The sequence below is a fragment of the Rhineura floridana genome, chromosome 13, assembly GCF_030035675.1.
Source record: "Rhineura floridana isolate rRhiFlo1 chromosome 13, rRhiFlo1.hap2, whole genome shotgun sequence".
NCBI classification, from domain to species: domain Eukaryota; kingdom Metazoa; phylum Chordata; class Lepidosauria; order Squamata; family Rhineuridae; genus Rhineura; species Rhineura floridana.
Window position 1 is genome coordinate 6,781,912 of NC_084492.1, and position 7,346 is coordinate 6,789,257.

Genomic DNA, 7,346 nt, shown 5'->3' on the forward strand with positions numbered 1-7,346 from the left:
CCCTGCTGCTTCTGTAAACCAGGCCACCATACTCAGGCAAACTTTCCCAGTTTTATGGGCCTTTAAAAACTACCAGATCTTTCACACCCCTTGCATCAGTTTAATAGAGACCCATTTGTTCACACTCCCAACATTTTCCTAGCAAGAGTTACACATTTATTTCATCAATTTACTTATTTATTTTTTATTTATATTGGAAATATTTATCAGCCACCCTTTATCCTATGATCTCAAGTTATAGAGCAATGTTAAAAAGTCATGTGAAAACAACCATTCATAAATAAAACCAGATAAAATTTCACAGAATAATCATAATCATAAAGCTGCAGAACTTCTACAAATTCCAGCTAAATATTAGAGGCTTCCAAAGGTTTGAATGAATGGCCATGTTTTAAGCTGGTGCCTGAGTGGATTATGATATGATATATTATTTATTTATTTGATCTTCCTGTGTCTATATTTGTGTAAGGCTGTCATCAGTTTGCTGGTCGCTGACAGGTGGTGCTGTAAACTACATTCCACTGGCTGCTGAAGATATATCTGTCTAGGCAAGCATTCCCTTGCACTGGAACTTTTGATTTTATTAACTGGTTCATTTTATTGTATATTTTAATTAAAAAAGCGCTCATTGAATTATAATTGGATATTTTAATTACATATGCATTTTATACGTGATTTTACGTTGTAAATTGCTTAGAAGCCATTTTGGTGTATTAGTGGCATATCTATTATTATTATTATTATTTATAATAATAAATATAGCTGCTTTTCTCCTCCCCAGCCCGCCTGGTGAAAGGGGAAGTTCTGTGTCTTTTTTCCCTTTGTTTCTTCCCCACTTCTGTTGCTGGGGGGCGGGGTGTGTGTGAAAAGAACAAAGCAAAGTTTTTCTCCTCTTTGTGTCTTCTCTGCTGCCACTACTGTCACTGCCACTGACAGTTTCATCATTTTAGCTTCTAGTGGCAGTTCTGGTTTAATTTGTTCTAACACCCAATTTTTCGCAGTCCATGATATGCACAAAACTCTCCTCCAACACCACATTTCAAATGAGTTGATTTTTCTCTTATCCACTTTTTTCACTGTCCAACTTTCACATCCATACATAGAGATCGGGAATATCATGGTCTGAATGATCCTGACTTTGGTGTTCAGTGATACATCTTTACATTTGAGGACCTTTTCTAGTTCTCTCACAGCTGCCCTACCCAGTCCTAGCCTTCTTCTGATTTCTTGACTATTGTCTCCATTTTGGTTAATGACTGTGCCGAGATATTGGTAATCCTTAACAAGTTCGATGTCCTCTTTGTCAACTTTAAAGTTACATAAATGTTGTCATTATTTTAGTCTTCTTGACATTCATCTGTAGTCCTGCTTTTGTGCTTTCCTCTAACTTTCATCAGCATTCGTTTCTTACATTGTGTTTTATTATAGTGCCATTTGAGTTCTATGGAATTCAAATTGTAAATTTATTAATTAATTTATTATTTGATTTATATCCCGTCCTTCCTCCCAGCAGGAGCCCATAAAATATGCCATAAAATATGATATATAATGTTGCGCCTCCCCAATCTCTGAGCGGTGAGATTTCAGGGGTCCCTGCGCTCATCCAGGGTTTGGTTTCCTTTGGGAAGAAGGTCAGCGGAGACTGCGGTATCTTTATGAAATATGGTTTGTTTATTTACACACATTCCAACCTGAGCTTAAGATGGAGGGGTTCAAGGCATCAGCAGTCCAATATCCAGCTTTTCCATCTGTATTACAGGAGGCACCCCAAATGCTATGGTGCAGAGAGCCAGTCTCTCTGCCTGCCCCCAGTCTCCAAGCACTCTCAAGACACAACTAACTACAAAAATCTCCTGGGCTCCAGGAGAGGGGGTGGCCCTCCTGAAGAGTTTCAATGACAAAGGGTCTTCCTGGCCCATTCACCGTTGCTGGGCAACTGACAGACCCATTATCATACCTGGCCACTCTATTTGTTTAACAAAGGAGAGATTCATCTGACAAGCAGAGTGAGTTCCTCATTCCAAGGCATAGGATTCCAAATCAGGGGCTGGAAAGGGGACTCACAGGGATCATCCATTCCAACCCCCATGCTCATAACAATAAGAATTAAAAGCTGCAATAAAATCCAGTTAAAAATCAAACAGGATCTATCACAGTGCATTACAATGGCTACAATAGGTAGAACAATTATTAAGAGGTCAACCAAGATTTTCAGCAATTTTCAAGTGGTCCGTGGGGGAAATGGTTTGGGAACCACTGTTCTAGGGCAAGGATAAGGAATCTGTGGACCTCCAGATGTTGGACTCCCAGCTGCCATCAGCCCCAGCTGGCATGGCCAATAGATCGGGGTGATGGGAGTTGTAATCCATTAACACTTGGAGGCTCTGGACTTTCTGTTCCAGAGAGTAGCTACAGACCACTTATTTGATGAAAGAGTAAAGAAGGAAGTACAGAATACCAAACATACCTGGGTGTTCCATTTCCCTCTTTAACTTGTTGCTCCTAAGGCAAGATAAATATTTTAATCTAAGTAGCTGTTTAGAAGTGATGACAACAGAATAAAATATTTAAAGAAATTAAGAGGTAAAGGGGAAAAGGAGAAACAAGCAAGTAATTTGTGATTTAAAGACTGACACTGATTTCATGCTATTTAGCCTGTTAATTGGTTGCTATTAAAACCTTCTGTTTGGAACAGTGCATTAGTACATAGTTTCTGTATTAATAATGCATTTTAATGCAGCTATAAGAGTTATGTTGTCTATAAATACACAGGATAACCAGCTTTCATGCCAAGGGACCAGCTGAATTAATAAATAGAATTTCAGAAGACACCAATTTGGACTGCATTAGAATACACTGTACTTAATCAAAATTATTTTGCCAGGGAACAGGCCTACCTTGAAATTTCATCATTGCCCTCGAAGAGGGGTCATGAATAAGGTTGCCAGGTGTCCAGTTTTCACCCGGAGACTCTGGATTTTTGGGGTCCTCTCTGGGTTTCTGGGTGAGTCACCTTAATCTCCGGACTTTCAGCTTTCATTAAAAAAAAAAGTTTCTATGTGATCTGGTTTATACACCAAAACATTAGCCGCCACACCCGCAACTTCTTTGAAATGATCTCTTAGCTGGCTACTCTAACTCCACCCTTTCAGGTTTGTAGCCAATAAGTGACGTCAGGGTTGTGATTGACAAGGGATTTCTTGGTCTCCAGGCAGTACCTCGACCCCACTGCAAAGGTAGAAACTGTTGGGTTTTTTCCTGTTTATCTGAAAATCTCATAAATCGAGGAAGTCTGAGCTTGGAAGATTACTTTTTAAAAGGAATAAATTACAGTTACATGGCCTCAAAAAGGAATAAATTACCATTACAACTGTAATTGTTTTGAAAGGAATTGATTACTTTACCATTACTCAAAACTAATCACTACAATTACAGTTAAGTTACTTAAAAAAACCTAGAGTATGTCTGCCTACAAGATGCTAGCCTTGGCTGCTGCACACCGAAGTAGCTTAAAACATTAAAAATACACACACACACAGAGGTGGTAGAACAATTATTTTTATCCATAAGATAGCGGTGGTCTCTCGATTGGTAAGGGAGGTGGGGAGGGAGGCAGAGGCCACCACTCAGATCTTTGCATGTCAAACCAAGTGCAACCCTCCCCACTCACACACTCAACCAGCAAGCATCTCTTTCATTCAACCAACTCTCGGACCCTGCCCCGTCATGGCACACCCGTTCCAAGCAAACATTTGCCTCTGGGGTGCAAACACACAAACAATTGTCTCTTACCTCCACAGTTCTTTATCTCCATTCCGCTGCTGCCTCCTTCTCCTTTATCCACAACCTTGCACTCCGGCTACTGTCTCCCTCCACTGCATTCTTCTCCACCACCATCCATTTTTTTAACAATTGTTTTCTTTACTCCACCCCCATCTCACTCTCCACCTCCTCCCTCCTCACCTCGTAAACACCCACAGAGCATGAGGGAAGAACGATGCTGTACAGAAGCCCAGTTTGAGTCACATTATTTTCATCCACAAATCAGAGGAGCAGAAGACCTCCCCTGCTCTCCCCCCCCCATAAAGCCAAAAAGTAATGCTGGAAACATTACAATTACTTCTCAAAAGTAATAAAATTACTCATTCTGTTACAATCAAAATGTAAAGAACTTACCCACTTGTTCCCCAAAAAAGTAATAAATTACAAGTAATTAATTTTTGTAACTAATTACTTCCAAGCTCTAGAGTAAGTATATAGCTTTCAGCAGTACCAAAAGTAATTTTTTCTCTTGTGTGCAGGAGTCAAACAAGTTTACATTTTCCTGGCCTATTGAAGAGAGCAGTGCTTTGAAAACCTTTCCAATATGAAGCTTTAATCCAATACTTGCTTTTCTGAGAGTAAAACTGCAGTGCTAATCCCACAAATTATTATTATTATTATTATTATTTATACCCCACCCTTTTTCCAAACTGGAACTCAAGGCGGCTTCCTGATAAAAGTAAGTACATATCATTAAGCACATATAAACATATAAAACATATAAAAATCAGCATTAAAACAGAATTAAACTATTAAGATGTTAAAACCAATTAGACATACACTTAAAATACTGCAACCCAGTTTAGGAGCATACAAGTAAAACAATAACAGACAGCACCCTCTTCAATCACTACCCTTAAAGTCTTCCGTTCCAAAGGCCTGCCAGAAGAAAAAAGTCTTTAGCTGTTGGCGGAAAGACTGCACAGAGGAGGCCATTCTTGCCTCCCTAGGGTGGGAGTTTCAGAGCCTAGGGGCAGCCACCGAAAAGGCCCTATCTCATGTCCCCACCAGTCACACTTGTGAAGGTGTTGGGATTGTGAGAAGGGTCTCTCCTGAAGATCTCAGGGCCCGGGCAGGTTCATATAGGGAGATACGGTCTGACAGATAGCCTGGACCTAAGCCGTATAGGGCTTTATAGGTCATAACCAGCACATACCCAGAATAAACCTGTTGAATTCAATAGGACTTACTTTTGAGTAGACATGGTTAGGATTCTGCTGTAAATGGATGGGACTTTTTAATGAACTTAGCAAAAAATTATGTTTGTGTTGTAAACCTTTCTGTGCCCCTCCAATCCTATTTTTAAAGCAATTAGGCAGGGCTTACATAGGTGTCACTGCTTTTATTATGTAGGAAACTAATACTGATCTTATTTTTTAATTTTTTTTAAATGTTCTGTAGTGACCAACTGGTTTTGACAAGAAACTATTATATGGGATGTATGTATTAGTACATTAATGTACAGTACTAAACATTAAAATGCTTCTTTCAAGACTAGTTTTAGCAAGGGGAGGGGACTCTGTAAATGCAAGCGAAGGCCTCTGCAGGCACATGTGCACCCACAGGCTCCATGTTGGCAACCCTGCCTCTCCCAATACTAGTTATTGAAGTTGACTAAGTGTGTGTTTAAAAAATTAAATATCTCAGCAAGGTTGCACGGGGGAGATGAAGCTGGAAACAGTTCCTAGCTCTTGAAGAAGGCAAGGAATTTAAAGTGATTGCTACTTTTACTAGTTTATTATTTATTTATTTAAACTATTTCTATCCCGCCCTTCTACCCTACAATAGTTGGCCAGCTTTACTCCATCTCTGTCCTTAAAATGAAGAACTGATGAAGTGAACCAGTTTTCTACATTTTTTACAATCAAAGTGGCCCTTGGTTCAGTGGTATCTTGCAAGAGTCAATCAACACAGCCATTTGAGCGGTGGTACTCAAGTAGAACATAAGAAAGGAGACTACACCAAGGGGACCTTGCTAGTAAGCTAACCAGAAAGTACTATGCAATGGACAGAGTTCCTAACGCCCAGAAACACAAGCATCAAGTCAAGGGAAATAGTGTCACCTTTTCCTCGTAAACAATTACAGGCGTAGCAGGCAAAAATCCTCTGGGATCTGGCACAGGAAGCTGGAGCTAGTAGGTTCCATACTAAAACCTAGACTGCTGCTATTAAAATCCTGATGGCTATGTCTAGCATGACATAATAGGACTTCCAGACTTTTTGTTTGATTTTGGGCTATAAGAAAAATGACTGGTTTTGGAGTTTCTTCTGCAAATAAGGGCCAAATATTCAAAGGAAAATTAAAAGTACACAGGGGAGGGAGCTTTACACAAGATGATCATGTGTTTACAAAGGTTATGTTGCTCAGGAAGGCAAGAAGTACATGGGAAGGTCAAATACTCAGCCTCAGAACCCGACAATGAAGGGGAAATAGAGACTTAACTAGGAGTCCACTCTCCTGATTGGCTAAAACACAGGGAGTAGTGAAAATATTGTATACTAGGGGGGCTCTGCTTGCCTGCTCGCTTCACTTGCCAACCCCCCCAAACATACCCACACACCCCTCAGGCACCCCCAAAGACACACAAACCAAATACCCCAAAACAAACACCCACACACACTTGGAAATGTGCTCCCCCAGGCACCCCACTCCCCTCACCAATTTCCCCTCATCTCCAAGTGTTGGCACACGCTAGCCACCATGGGCCTGCTAACACTCCTTGCCTATTCCTGCGCTGCGTTGCTGCCCCTACTGCCTCCCCCTTGAGGCTCCATGCAGCGGAGCACACCTAGGCCTCCTCCCCACCTAGGGCATTTACCTGCATCCTGTCCAGGCTGCCGCCACTTGCCCCCACCTGCTCGCTCCAAACCTGCCCACCCCACAGCCGTCCACTTGCCTCGCTTGCCCTACGCCTGGCCATTCTGCTTGCTCGCCCCGCCAGCCACCCTTGCTTCCCTCATGCCCTCACTTTGCTTGCCACTCTGCCACCACACCGCCCCCACCCCCACATGACATTGTGGGACAGCGTGACACCTTAGGAAAATATATAGTTAGATTAGATAGAAAGGTAAGTGACTTGGAGTGAGGAGAACTGAGACACTGGGCGAGAGCTGGCATAAAGTTTTAAAGGGACCCAGAAGTTGTTTAACTTGTTGCCTTACTACAACTCTTAGCTAAAAGCATAGTTTGTTTTGGGAAAAAATAGTCTGTAGCCTTGTTTTTTTACCTCACACATAACAGAAAAATCCAAACTATAGGAAGCCAGTGTCATTGTTTGAATTAAGCTGGAGTAAATTACCCCCTGCTGCAAATTCCTTTCAAGAGCCGGGCTACTGCCAGCTGAGCTGGCCCGAGCCTGGCATAAGCAGCCTTTAATTTAAGAGTTTGACTTACACCACTCCTTTTGCTGCTGTAACTTCTGCTGGGTAGCTCGGTTATGTGACCAAGCCTGGAACAGGGGTAAGTCTCCCCTGCCCTGCTACACCTCCAGAACACCCCCTTTTGGAGACTTACCTTGGCTGCA